Source organism: Phaenicophaeus curvirostris, chromosome 15 (assembly GCF_032191515.1).
Source record: "Phaenicophaeus curvirostris isolate KB17595 chromosome 15, BPBGC_Pcur_1.0, whole genome shotgun sequence".
Classification (NCBI taxonomy): domain Eukaryota; kingdom Metazoa; phylum Chordata; class Aves; order Cuculiformes; family Cuculidae; genus Phaenicophaeus; species Phaenicophaeus curvirostris.
The window spans coordinates 903,671-919,002 of NC_091406.1; positions in this window are offsets into that span (position 1 = coordinate 903,671).

The following is a 15,332-nucleotide window of genomic DNA, read 5'->3' on the forward strand; positions in this document are numbered from 1 at the left end:
TAACTGCGTTACAGGAGGATATTTCCACTCACCCCTGGTGAGTGGAAATATTCCTCTGCACAGCTTATCACCTGTCAGGGGGGTCACCGAGATGCACAGTTTAATGGCCTGTCTGAGCGCTGACCCTGGAGCCTTTTGGCTGAGTCCACTGTCAGCAGCCACCAGTGAAGGGTTATCTTCAGCAGTTTTTATGAGTCCAAACGTGAGGCCATTTGGGCCTCAGGGTAAAGCCCAGATGTTATTACCTGGGGTGTGATCTATCCCCCTCCTGGCAGTGCCAGCTTTTCAGTTCTTTTGTGGGCAGAGTTCCCATTTAGCTCAACAGGAGACTTAGCTGAAGCAACAAGATGAATATTTGGCCGGTAATCATGTTGGGCAAATCTGGACATACAGCCTCATTTACAAATAAACCTGAGAGGCTGGTGCACTTGGCTTGTACCTCTGCTCCAGCCAGTATCCAACCCTAGCAACACCTGGCCTCCGGAGCCTGCGCTCAGACCAGCAACATCCACGGAGAAAAGAGTTCCAGCATTGACAGATCAATGCCAACTCCTCACCTCTGAAATTTATGGAGGCTGAAAAGTGTGTGCTTAGAGGCCTTTTGTTTTAGTAAAGGAGTGAAAATCCATCTAAAAACCTTACTGCATTAAGCTGTTGGTGTTGAATTACTCAAGAAAGATGAAGGTTATGTTGTCCTCGTACCATCGAGATGAACACTAAAGACTCATGACAAGTTGTGGAGAGTTTTCATGAGTTCAGTGCCTTTCTCTTTAATTATTTAATCTTTACTTTATTAATACGAGTCAGTCTTCTGATTGATTTAGTGGTTAGCTCAAATGTCAGTTGTCAAAAAGAAAAGATAATCTAGCATCTTGGCCAGGCTCTGCTGGTAGTGTGGATGCCTTATTGAACCACAGATAGAAACATTTAAATTCAGGATGATTTTCTCATACCAGAGTTTTGTTTCATTTAAAAATAACTGGTTCAGACAAGGTTAGGAGATCCAGAGCGTGCAGTGTCTGCATGTAACTAATGCCAACAGCAGGTATCACATTGCTTGCCACTCTGCTTTCTTACAGATTCCTTTAGCCAAATTCTGCCAAATACCCATTTAGTTTATTTTAAAAGCCCTGAGCCTGCATGGTACAGAATTACCTTTAATCATTTTATATGAGATTGGAGAAATTTTAACATTCCCCTTGAGGATTCAAAGAGTGGGGTTTATGTTTTGAAGTAGACTGTTCCAGGAAAGTCAGATGGGGCTCCTGCACAGCAGATACACCATGAAACCACAGACTTCTGGCTAGCTTGGCATGGTCTCTGCAGAAGATCGGTCTGGTGGTCGCACTCATGGAACTGGATCCAGTTTTTCTGAACTGAGGGCTCAAAACCAAACTCTGAAAATCATACGGATGCCCTATTTTATTGCACTCCAGCGAGCACTGACTGTGGTTCCCCAGGGAGAACCTCCTCTGCTCTCAGCTGTAGAAGGCCTCTCTGAATGGCACCCAGAGTAGTCCGTCCCTGGGTGTAAAAGCAGGATTAACTCATTTGTGACAGATAGGTCTGACCTGTCCTTTAAAACCCCAGCTGGAGGGAAATGGCACAGTCTTCCTTGAAAACCTTGTCAGTGCTTTGCTGACTTTATGATTAGAAAATAGTCCATGATGTCAGGCTTATTTCTTCCTATTTCTTCCTCCCCTTAATGCACTTCATTATTGCTGTTCTACCCACAATAGACATGAAAGACAGCTTATTCTCTTCCTTCTGGCAGCAGCCTCTTACATAATGGTGAACTTGTTCTAATTTCCCCTGTCATTCTTCTCTTATTGAACAAACCTGTTTGACTGTCCCCTGCAATCCCCAAGTCCTCCTCCACAGAAATGCTACTGAGCCCATGGTTGCCCATCTTGTTTATAAGCATTGACACTTCTTCTTCCAAACAGCATTGTGCGCTGCACTGAATTCCATCTCAGCAATGCAGATCTCTTCTCCAATTTATGTAGATCAGTCTGAACTCTAATCCCATCTCCAAAGTGACTGCAACGCCTTCCGCTTTGTTATCATCTTTACATTTCATCCCTCAACTTGATTAAAACAGCGAGCAGTGCAGACTGAAGATGGGGTGTATTGCCTGCCAATGATGCTGTCATAGTTTTGCGTTCGCCTTTCAACATTTACAGTAATTTTTTCTGGTCTCTGTTTCTCATAACTCACAATATCGCATCTGCTGCTTCCCTGTCTTTAATAAGATCAGTTACTTGTGAAAGAAGGTAACCAGCTTTGTCTAACATGCTTTCTTTCTTAGGATACCATATTGGCTTTCTTTCTCTCTTTCTTCTATGTATTTATGGACTGATTCTTTTAATTGTTTTCCAGTGGTCTTGAGAAGACCCTAACATCTTCACACTGTCAGTAGCTCTGAAGCAATCACATTCAGCTTTCTCCCTGCTTCTACCAGCAGTGCATTTGCTTGCTTGTTTTCACTCTGGATTGCTAAGCAGACAATTGAACAACTGCAGCAGCCATTTCTTGTTCCTTCATTATTTTTAAAGCAAATACAGGCAGAATTCTGGACCCTGGAGAAGATATAGCCAAGCTAAATTTTGAGACTGTAAAGTGCTGGCAGCAGCCAGACAATACTCATTAAAAACATCAAGCTGACGCTCTGAAACCTCTCTTCTGTTTACACAGTAATTTGGCTGGAAGTGCATTCTATGGGAGTTTTTTTCCATGGAAACCTGAAGTGTAATCCCCCAAACAACTCGCTGCACTCTCATGTATATGGGCTTGGTGTTTAGATACCACCCGGCTCTGTTAGTCTGGTTGCTATGATCCTGCTTTCTCTTTCATATAACCTTTGGTTAATACAGCAGCCATCGCAAGAAGGTGGTGGATGGGTAGAGGAACTTGCCATATGGAGCGCGCCGGGCAGAGACGGGCCCGCTCGATGCAGGAACGCTGCTAGCTCCTTCCAAGAAACCCTGGCAGCATAAACAGCCTTGGCCTGCGCTCGTACACTATCTCAGTCCACCCGCACCGCTGCCAAGAGTTCTCATTGCAGGGTTTTTTCAAGCTGTCACCCCCACCCCATCACTCGGTGCCGGAGCCGCCGGGGCTGTGATTTACAGCCCCCCTGCTCTCCCAGCTCCAGCCCCTCGCACACTGAGGTCAACGCTGCTCATGGCTTGGTGTGGGTGCCTTGTACAATGCACGCACGGCGGGCTTGGACCTGGGCCATGCAAAGCTGAAAGCTGATGTCTCTGCCCAGCTTGGGCCCTTTTTTCTATTCTCATCAAGTTTCTTTTATTTAACAGCTTGGAGCTAAGCAAGGTGGCAAACCTGCAGCTGATGCTTCTTGGCAAGAGCGGTGACTTTCAAACGCAAGAGTAACCCGTGAACACAGCACTTGATGAAGCTTAGAAAGCCAACAAAGCTTCACGGGTTATAACTCTGCTCAAGTTTCCTCCTACTATAAAATGCCTTTTCCCTTTTTAGCAGTCTTAGTCATAGAGTCATAAAATCACAGAATCATTAAAGTTGGAAGAGACCTCTATGCTCATCCAGTCCAATCGTCAGCCCAGCTCCACCGTGCCTGCTAACTATATCCCAGAATGCCACGGCGATGTGATTTTTTAATCTCACTAGGAGTGGTGACGCCCTCACTGCCTTGGGCAGCCTCTACCAGGGCTTCATCACTCTTTCAGTAAAGAATTTTGTCCTAATATCCGATATACACCTCCCCTGGTACAACTTGAGGTCATTTCCTCTCATCCCATCACCTGTTACTTGGGAGAAAAGACAGCACCCACCTCTCCACAAGCTCCTTTCTGTGAGTTGCAGGGAGCAATGAGATCTCCCCTTATAGTTAAGGCAGTTTACAAAGATGTTAGTTAATTATTGTCATCTCTATATCACAGAGGGAGAAACAGAGATGGGCAAGGGGAACGATTTGTGTGGAGGGCACCACGCAGGCAGAGCAGAACCACAGTCTAGGTCCCCAGTTCTGCTGGGAGAGAAAAAAACCCCAACAGAACAAAAGTGTATCTTTACCTTTTGCTCACTAATCTGTACCATTATCAGCAAGTTATCTGCATCATTCTCTGAACCTATTAAGTATTTTTAACTGCTACATTTATATTGCTGTGGTTCTCAATACTTGTTACTGTTTTCAGCCTTTGTTGTAACTCATCTGCTGTGGGATTTGTCTGATCGGATGGGTATCTGTAACACAGATGGAGATATGAGTAAATCATTCGAGGCTTTACAAGCACTGGAAATTAATAAGCTTTATATGGCCTTTTCTTATCTCAAAGCAGGCTGCCACAGTAGGTCAGATGAGTCACAGCCTCTGACCGTAAAGGCAAACCAGGGTGACTCAGACACACACAGAGGAGACCTCTGTGACTTATGAGATGAATCCTTCCCAAGGTAGGAGGACTGCGGGGAGCTGGTGAGCGCTGCTGCCTCACAGACAGCACACGGCCAGTTTTGCCCACGGGAGGGGAACGCCTGGGAAATACGGAGCGAACAGGAGCCCCACGTGCTGCGGGGAACTGGAAGCTGGGCAGGACTGTGTGACCCAGTGCCGCTGCTGAATTCCAGCCGACTGCTTGCGAACGCAGCGTCCTGCGGGTCGCTGGCCCATGGATGAGTGTTCTGACAAAGCGTCCCTGAGCCCCCTGGTGTGAACACGGTCAGAGCATCCCTGACCTCAAATCTGCATTTCACCCGTGAGAAGCAGCACCACTCATGAACCTCCTTCCCAAAACCACTCTTTGACCTGACTTTCTAGCCAAAATAACCTGAAAATTTAAAATACAGGATTAATAAAGAGATAAAGCAGGTAAAGCAAACATAATATAACCTCCAAACATGCTAATCTCACTGGCAGGGGCACTGTTGGAGGCAGTGGGAGGAACGGTGAGACAATTCCAAAGCAGCCTTCCACCAGCATTTAGCCTCGATGAGCATCCCCTGTCAATAAAACCTGAGTAAAGCCATCAACACCCGTTTTCAGGAGCCACTAGATGGCAATCTGTGTGTGCTGGCTTTTCTTATCTCCTACAACGTGTGCTAGACCACAAGATCTTCTCCTGAGGCTGCTAGATGCCTTCTCCTGGGAAGAGGGAAGGCGACCAGAGCTGGTGGGGCTAGGGCTGAGGGAGCTGGACCAAGGAACTGCTCCTGCTAAGGACTGGCTCTGCTTTAACTCCATTAGTTTAAATTTCAGCTGAATCAGTCCCCTGATCTTAGACCTGTGAGGGGGCAACACAAACACGTTGGGAGGGGTCAAGAAGAAGGGGCAGGCAACAAGACAGTGTCCTCTTCAGCAGCCTTGGGTCACACTGTGGCCCAGCAGACGGGTATTTGAAGTGGTGATGCTGTTTTAAGGCTACTTTTGAATATGTCAGTGCACAAAACCAGAAATCCCCACTCCAATCAGTGAATTATCAGAAGTTTCCTTTAGCTGGGTGGCTTATGTCTGGACAGAAATCTCCATTCTTCCAAAGGAGGTGGCAGGCGTTTTGTTTTTCTGCACTTCTTTCCCGTTGAACAAAGGCTCCAGGTGGCACCAGGTCCTACGAGAACTCCGTGGATCATCTGGGTCTGGGGCTCTAGGGCCAATTGTGGATCTCATAACAAGTTTTGTTCTTGTGCAACCTTACAGCATGCCCAGGTGTTTGGGGTCTCATGCACACAGCTCCTCCTTGTCCTGTCTGACAGGAGTTAGGAATTCTGAGTAACAATAAAAAGGCAGAGGAATATAATGATGTTTTGGCCAATTGCCACTCATTTAGCAGAGAAAAGTTGATGGCTGTTGTAGTGACCTCCGCAGTTGCTGTGCTCATTTAACCAGTTCCACTTAATTATGCTAAGTAATACAGATATTCCATATGTTCTGTGAGCAAATTCCTCCTTGGTCCCTGGAAAACAGAGCTCCAGTGGGGGCAGGAAAATGCCTGCGCCTGACAGCACTGTCTTATAGGCTATTTTTAACTGGGTTTCTCCATCTTCTTTGTAAGAGAATAGCATTTCTCTATTGCCTCTGGCCATAATTAATGTGCCATAATTCAAGCCCAAGGGACATATAAAAACAGACTTAAAGCAGAGCATTAGCTTTCAAGCAGAGCAAAGACTTTTTGGAGAAGATCAATATTTTCTATACTTAAAAACCCCTTTTCACTGCTTTTAATTAAAGTCCTTCTGTTGTTTGAACACGGGATGGGCTTTCTTCAGCCACAGGCTGCCTTCGAGCATATCCATCCCCACCAGGACCAGGCGAGGGAGCCTGTTTTGCTGCGGCAGCTGCTGCTAGCAGAGCTTTTCCACATTGATGTGAAATGGCAGGAGCATCCAGGACCGTTAACCTACCATCACTGCCTCTGATTTATTTCATTTGAAAGTAATGCTGTCATTTTTGTTGCAAAAAAGGTGTACGGAGGAGAGTAAATATCTGAAAACCTCTAAAACCTGTATTTAGCAATCATTCAGCTGTCTGGATTGGGTTCAGCATCCACAGCTCCCTCCTTTTGGTTACCTGGTGACCAGGCAGCTCTTGGGAAGCAAAGCACTATTTAAGCAGGAGAAATGCATTTCAGATAAAACGTGTTTTGAAACAAGAAACCATTTAGGTACACAACTAACACCGAGGAGGCTCTGCCTGCTGCAGAGGGCCCTGGAGGAGCAGCAGTCCCCATGGGAGCCCTCTTGCGCTCACCAAAACTGAAATAAAGCTCTGCTGCCTGCTCTCCTCTGTGTTCCCCCTTTCCCTGTGCCTTCAGAGCCCTCTGGCCAGCAGGACGTGTTTAACAAGCCCCCTCAGTCCCCAGCTGTAGGCAATCGGCATCAGCACAAGAGCTACTCCTGCCTCTCCTCCTCCCTTGCTTACGCTCTCAGGTCGTTGTGGCTACAACCACAACGCTATCTACAAGCAAAACTGTATATTCAAGAGGTCACGTACAATCAGAGCAGGCAAGAGGGGTGGATGATGCTCCGGGGGCTGAGGCAGCAGCAAGAAGACCCATTGCTGCCTTCTGCAGCCCCCCTGGCTGCAGCTCAGCCCGTGGACAGGTGCAGCAGGTAGCCAGCAAAGGCTGGTTTGCATCCTGCCCCTGGGCTGCACTGAGCATCCTGCTCACTGCCAGTTGTGGTGTCTGCAGGCTGGGCAGGGGGTTGCTCTAAAAGGAGCAGATCCACACAGCGTGTGCCAGTCGTGCAGGTGAATGGAATGGAATAGAACAGGACTGTTTCTATCGCAAGGGTCCTACAAGAATCATCTAGTCCATCTGCCTTCTCTGTCTGCGCAGGTGTGCCCCATCCACGCAGGTGTGCCCCATCCACGCAGGTGTGCCCCATCCGTGCAGCCCTACTTATCCATGCAGCAAGCACACAGAGTCTCTTCAGAAAGTCATTTTGCTTGTGAGAGAGGGTTCTAGGCAAACATGAAGGTACCTCTCTGAGGGAGCTGGAGCAGGGGCTGCTGCCTGGGGAGCAGAGGTACGTGTTGGGGTGTGTGAGAGGGGGCTCATCAAGGGCTGAGTAATAGTTACTGTAACCTAGAAGATAGTTGGAGTGATGCTGTTGGATTGAGGTATCTGCTTCTCTGGTTGCTTTTTAATCTGTGTGTGTTATGCTGTGTGTGTCCAGGCTGCTGTAGCTGCTGTCTTGGCTCTTGGGTTTGTTCTTGCTGGCCGCGTGCAGCACACAACTGTTCTGTGCTGGTGCTGTGGGTGCCCCAGGAGTGCCCTGGAGCACAGGGAAAGTTCCTCCTTCTTGGGGTGTGGGTGGTAGCTGGGGCTCGGCTGTGCACTGGAGGGAAGAACAAACTCATTTCAGTATAGACTATACAGTAAAATACTCTGTTGTTACGGCAACTAAAATTCTGAAAATAAACCAAAGGAAAAGAGATGATATGCATCAAAATGACCACGTTTTATTTCAATTATGAGGGGTTTTTTTTAATTCTTCTTATGCAGAGCATTCCAAAGTTTATTTTTAAGTTTTCCTTCTCTTTGTAACTCACGGCCTGGAAGGAGGCAGGTCCCGCACAACTTTGCGGAGACCATCAAGCGACAGCTCCAGCACCTGCCCGCAGCGGCTCGTGGTGGCGGCTGCTGCTGTGCCAGAACATAGAGGAGAGAGACTAAATCTGTTGGGAGTTCTTGCTCAGAATTTGAACATGTAGTCATAAAATTCCTTTTGAGGGAGAAGAAATGGGAGCCTCATCTCTGAGACAATAATCTTTCTGAGCAAGCTCCCACCGCTGCGGCAGTGGTACCAGCCAGGGCTTTGATGGCACGACCATGCGGAACGGGGGAGGATGCGGTTCCTGGACAGGCTGTTGGATAGGCAAATAGGAATGATAATTATGCTAATAACTGTGTATTGGTGTTACAAACAAGTGACTCTGTAGGTGATCCCCATCCAGCCACGTGGTTCTGCACGTGCTGTATTTTCCCAGAACTGGTTGCCTTCCCCATCCCTTGTAACCCAGGTCAGGAGCTCTGAATTTTTTTGCCTTCTGTGTAGTGAGAGATGATTCTTAAGCCAGAATATATTGTTTTCTCTTAATAATAACAGATAAGTTCTTGCTTTGTTGGACTCACTAAATATAGGTGGCTTACATTGCAAAATCCCTACCAGAAAGAAGAAACTGGGGAAGAGCCACTGTTCTTACCACTGGGTGCTGCTTGGGAATGAACATTTGAATTGCAAAGAACAGTGAACCGAAGTTATTCTTGGAATGACTGGAGAAATGAGTTTTGTTATGTCAAAATCTAAGCTGCAGCTGTGATTCTTTCATTAATCATCATTAAACTTTCATGGGGTTGCTTGTGCCTGTGCTGGCCAGGCCAGTTGGGTCCCTTCTGAGGCTCTGGCTCATGTGAAAGTCGGGAAAACCTGTTCCCTTCCTGCTGGTAGCAAAACACAGAGGAGTCTGGTCCCCCAGGTGGGAGCCCTGCTCTGGAGGGAGGTTTTCGGGGGTGCAGGGGGCTGCCCACACCCTGCTGGTTGCTGTGGTGCCTGTGCTGGGACGCGGCCCCTCTGCTGCCTTTGTCCCTCCGAGCCTTAGGACAGGTATGCGCCTCCCTGGCATATTTGGGGTTGAGGTGGGATGGTTGCAGGCACTCCGCGAGCTTCTCCTGCAGCCGAGTCAATCCCGCATCGCTGCTGAAAGACAAACATCTGGAGAAGGGGCCTCAGAAAGGAAACTTCCCTTGATTCAGAGGGAGAGCTGTGAGTGTCAGCTAAATAATGTGTGTCTGAAAACCAGCATTTAATTAAATAAAGATAACGTGAATACAAATATGCATCAGCTTCGTGTGTGCCATGGAATGAAGGCACTTCCAGAGAGCACGATGGGGTGAGGCCATGCATGTGAGTTTACTTGTATCCTGCCTTCCAGCAGGAACAAATTAACTGCTGAAGCTGTGCTGTATCTATGTATAGACATATAAATAGGGTGCGAGTGTGTTTACTGTGTGCTGTAGTTTCTTAGGTGCTATAAATTTCATGCCTCTTCCAAATATTTGAGCACTATCCTGACCTTTTTAGCAAAACACAAAAAGTAAACTGAATGAAATCTATATGTACAGTGGTTGTCATTGAAAGCTAACATTTACCTGTAGTCATTGCTGTTTATATTGCAACAGCATGAAAAATCACCAATATAGAGGAGAGAGGCTGCTCCTGAGGGAAAGCGCTTTGAGTCTTGAGCAGTGCTGTGCTTGTAGCAATGGGGCTTTTCCCACCCTCTCTCAGTGCATCTTGTCCCTCGGAGGAGCCTCTCCTGGCTGTGGGCTCTGGTGTTTAAGGAGCGTTGGAGCTATCACTGAAGCTGTGCCTGTTTGATCATTCTTCTGGGACTGCAGCACGTGGCTGCTGGTTGTCGCAGTTGTTCCCTCATTAGTGGGATGTGTGTTCTGGGGTAATAGACAGCAAAAATGGTGATTTGATGGAATAGTTAGAGTTGGAAGGGACCTCAAAGATCATCTAGTTCCACTTCCCTGCCACGGGCAGGGACACCTCCCACTGGATCAGGCTGCTGTTATAAAACTCTGGTTACGAATTCTAGCTGTTAGTCTTTAGAGCTGCCAGGAGTTAATTTTGAGAGGAAGCAACACAAGACGTAGGCATTCGGTGTGCCTAAAGGAGGTCAGTAATGTAGTGGCCTCTACTTTGCAGGGCTGTGTCGCTACACAAATATTCAAAGACATGGCAGAGTGCCACAGATCTCGGCCAGCGTGACATGATGCTGTGTTGCAACATTTGCATTTTATGTTGAATGAAGAGGCTGCTTGAGCTATTGCACTGTTTTCTCCATCAGTCTTTATTATTAAGAGTGTTCAATCTCTGGAGCAAGGTTTGTGTCTCCAGGTGGTGACCCCTCCATGCTCGAGTGCCCTTGCTGGGCAGTAACACATGCTAAAATACAGAAAACTGCTTGGATTTCAAATAAGCATTTAGTAAAAATACAGTATTACCTTTAGGACTATTTTGAAAGCCAAGAGCATGGTGGATGATGTCTCATTAGTTAGTGAACAAGTGTGCTATTAGAACTGCCTGGGAGGGGTTGGTATTCCTGAATGCAAAGCTAAAACAGTTGAAACACGGGGTGCAGGGACTCAAAGTTGCATATCCAGTTTCTAATTCAGGTGGCTGTCATGGTCTCTTTTACGGATGTCCTGTAGTTGATGCCATCCTTCTCAGCCAGCTGCTTGCATGTGAGGTTCCACAGCCCTTGGTGCTTCCAACAGGATTCCTTTTGGCTGTGTGCATTAGGGCAGCTGAACCACTTCATGTAGTTGCCCAGCAGAGCTGGGAAGATGCAGAATGGATGCTGGACAAGTTCATCCCACAGGCAGCTGCCTCCTCCTCCTTGCCTCTCTGCTCCTGGTTATTTAGAGGGTGTCCTTTGGAAGGATTTTGTCCAGCTTACGGGTGGGCAGTGACATACGATGCCTTCCTTGCTGCTGAGCTCTGACCTGCTGGAGCTGCAAACTGCCTCCCGAGCGTGTTTAATCGGGCACTGCTTGCAGCATCAGTGCCCACAGAGCTCACTCTTCAAGCACAAGCTCCCATCTGCTGACCATCCTCCTGGTGCTCCTCGTTCATCTGCAGAGCCAGGAGAAATGAAGGCCCCTCAAATGAAAGAATTAAATCTGATTGAGCACACTTAATGGGCATTTAATTAGGTGTTGGACGTACTAAAAAAGAAAAGCCAGGGCATCTGTGTAGACAACTGTGGGACAAAAAAGGATCAGCTTTCCTGCCGAGAGGGAGCAGGTTCAATTAAGGCCAGTATTATTCATGCACTGTACTTAAACTAGTGCCTGGAAGGCTATGGGCATTCCTAACTATTCCTTGTTTTCCTTGGCCATATTATTGGCTCAATTTCTACTAACTTTTTGGGCAAAATCCTGATTTTTAAGTTGATAGAAATTTGCATGTGCTTAGCTGTTTGGTTTGTCCTTTTCTGGAGCAAGTTTGCTTTTTAACCATTTTTCTTAATAGTTACTATTTCTTAGGCTGGTATTCATAAGCATATTTTCTGTTCCTGCACACCTAAAATCACTAGAAATTTGTAAACAAGTGTAAGATCTTGGAAACTTGTTACTTTATTCTCCTAATTTCCCCCTTATCACTTGTTATTCCCAGTTCCCCTTTACTCCTTGTGCCACTAGCCCTGCCTAAATAAGATAAGTGTGTTGAGTGAAGTGAGAACTCGTGGACTGTAAAAATGTTCCAAGTGCTGCAACACAGTTTACCCTTAGATTAGAGATAACACAGCTGTTTCTCTGCAGTCAGTAATGCATATTCTGCACCCCCAGCTCACAGATAATGAGAAAGGGCTGGATTGTTTATAAGAAAATTGCACAACAATTCTTTCTCTCCACTTCATAGTCTTGGGGATGAAATGCCCATGCATCAGGCTGAATGCAGTTAATCTGTAACCAGCAAATGAAGCTGCTCCTTAGCAAAATCTGAACCCACAGGCTGGATATTTCACTTTGTTGCCCCAGAGGTCCTGTGGTGTTGAGGCTGTGAAAAAAGTGCGTGTACTGAGCAGAGGGTCACGGATCTGAGGTGCTTTGGCCAGGAGAGAGGTGACTCTCACTTGCACAGACTTTGCTTTTTTAATGTTCTGAGCATCTTGTTCCAGTCCAGAAAATTAAAAAAAAAAAAAAAGTGGGCTTGCTCTGAAACAAGCTTTTCTATGTTGCTGCAAACATCTGCCAGCTCTATAGCCCCCAAGGGATGATTCTCTGGCAAGTGTTTAAGCTTTTCTGGACAGGCTGAAGTCAGGCAGCTTTGGGATAGATGAGTGTCAGAGCCACCCTTGTGAGCAGGACATTGTACCTCGGGGTCACCGAGGTGAACAGCATAATAGTGTTCAATGATGCTGCAACAGCTGTTTGCACACGTATGACTTGTCTCTTGTGGTGTGGTTTGACTTCATAACTGGATGGTGCTCCTTGCCCCTGCAAGCTTCCTTTCTTCTCTACTCTTGCCTGGTACAGGAGCATCTCTGCTAGAGCTTACCTTTCACAGCCAGGGCTGCCCCAGGAGAAAGGACCAGGCACTTCTGCAGCCAGAGGGCTGCACAGCAGCATCTCCCTTCAGCAGCTCCATCTGCGTGGAGGCATCGGCCACCACAGGAGGTGACGCTGCAGATTTCCCAGCTGGAGCTGCAGCCTTTGCTCTGAGTGCCCACCGTTCTGCCTTGAGGGTCGCAGGATGAGCAGATTAACCCAGGCAGGCGGCCACAGAACGGTGCCTGCTTGCTGGGTTCTCTGTATTTCAAGTCTCACGCTCAGCCTGAGGAATAAGGCTCCTTGTTTCTCCTTAGACCAGCTCCCTGAGGAGATGCTCCTTGTATGCTAGATTGGGCTTCTGTGTGAGTTGTGTTTTGTTGATAAGATTTAAAAAATGGCTTTGGGTTGAGAGGTCAAATTTAAAGATAGTATCTTATGATGCCAAAGGAGGTTTTAAAGCAGTGCCATGGTGCACCTTCCAGTCCAGGCACCCTGGTGAAATGCAGAGCCCTTCCTAGTCTGTCTCACTCCTTCCCCCAGACCGGTGACGCCTGCTGTGTCCAAGACCATAGGATGTCCGGATGAGGATGTGATGTCAGGTAAACAGGTTTGCTTCTGATGGTGATAACTTTCTGATAAGTTGCTCTCTGAAGCTGCAAGGCACGTGTTCTTAGCATGCATGTGGAGAAGTGGCAGCAGATAGTTCGGCTTCCATAGCGCTCAAGATGTTCTTCCAAACAATGTAAGTTTTGTAGAGTAGATGAGGTTTTCTTATAGAGAACTGAGCTGAATGCCCAAAGGCGGTTTGCAGCCTTGGAAAGAACCAGAGCTGCACAGTAACAGCTGAACAAAAGCAGAAATTCCATGCAACAGAAACAAGAGATTTGGGAGGGAAAGTTAATGCAACCAGGCTATAGAAATAGATCTCAAGCAGCCTGAAGTCTACATCAGCAAGGAAGGAAAGCTTTGGTCCTGGTCCACAAGCACATTAAAAATATGAGATGGCAGGGTTTACAGAAACAAACACAAACCATTTGTTGATGTTGGCAAACCCTGCGTCCTTCAGGAAGAGGGATTTCTCCAGCTATGAAGGCATGACTTCCAAATTGAACACAGAACAAAGAGTGATGTGGTAGCCATAGATCCTTCTAGAAGAACAGACAGACTTTAGAAAGTAAAAAGTGAGAGTGCCCTTCCCTCAGCCAGCCCTGGGTGCAGTAAGAGGGGGAGATGTCAGCGCTGGCTGCCAGAGCCCCACTGAGCTTCAGCCTCCAAGCTGCTGCCAGGCTCAGGGGGGAGCATGTGACTTCTAAGTGAAATGGATTAAACACTTTCCCTTTGAGAGCTGAGTCACATCTTTACCTCCTGCTTTACTTGTCTGACTTCCTAGCTCTGTCCTAGAGCAACAGAGAGTTGTACTGGCCTCTGACTATAAGATTTACAGCTGCTGGGTGTAGGGCTGCAGCTTGAGCAACTGCTCCAAAACAAAGGCAGGGACTAGCAGGGGATCCAAGTGGCCAGATACTGGAGTTACCAGCATGATGATTTTCTCCACAAGCTGCTGCCACTGTAAGCTGACATTGTGCTGTCTGGTGGGAGAGGTCAGTGGGGATGATGTGTGCGGTGGAGCGTGTCCTCACAGCAGTGACCTGAGCTGCTCTGCTCCTGCTTGGCAGCTCTGCAGTGAGAACCATCAGCAGGGGCTTGTGCAGGAGCTGCTCCTGGTTCTGTTATCCCAGAACACAAGTAAAAATCGGTGCAGGTCTTGTCTCTCACCTGGTGCAGGCTGCTGGAGGTTTCCAAAGCTCAGTGGAGCACCAGCAGTTGACCTATAGACACCCTCTTTCCAGCCCATGTGTTGCTCTGCACGATCAGTGCACGGGGCCAGGTTTGTCAGAGGGATCAGACAATGTATGACATGAACATGTTGGGACGAGGCTGTGTGAAAAATGCTGTCTTGGAACAAGGAATGCAGAACCCATTCAAGCAGTTTAGTGAGAAACATGAGACAGCTCTTCCTGCCAGTTCAAGGAGCATATCTCAGCTGATCCTTGTATTGTTTGGAGTGCTGAGCTGCCAACTGGCTCTTGAACAGGGGATTCTGCTTTCCTCCTGTGCTCCTTTCTAGCTCCTTCCCACCATGCCCATAATGGCTACAGGCTGGAATTTCTTACTTCTTCCTTGCTTGGCTCCTCCTCTAATTTTGCCTATTTCCCCCTATTTCTAGCATCCCAGAAACTTATTGTCTTTATTCTGTTGCTGTTGTGTAGAACTTCATACAAACCATTTTGACTCTCCCCGTTCCTCAGCAATTCATGAAAAGTATTACTTGGAAAATGTTGTTCTCCCCCCTCCTTGGCAGACGTTCCTTTTCTGCAGGGTTTTATCTCCATTTCCTGATCCTCAGGTATTGCCTCCTTCTCTATCAGTTGCATTCTGCTCAGTGTCTGCTGCCTCTCTTGCTGCACCAGTTGTGATGCTGAGCTCCTTCATCCCCTTGGGAGGTGCCAGTCTGGGGCTGGTGTACATCGCACAGTCTAGGAAAGAGTGGATGTCTTGGGTAAAGCATCTGTCCTTGAGGCTTGTCACTTAAGGAGAACTTAAGTCTTTTCTCTGCAAGGCACAAATGCTGGCTAACTCTTTTCTACAGCCCCTGCCCCACCCCCTCCCAGCTTTTGAGTCTCTTCAGTTTAGATTTAGCTGCTGTATGGAAACTGTTAAATTCTGCAACATACCAGCAGAGAGCAAACCTACCTGAAAGATCACATACCTGAGAAACATAATGGATGTGAC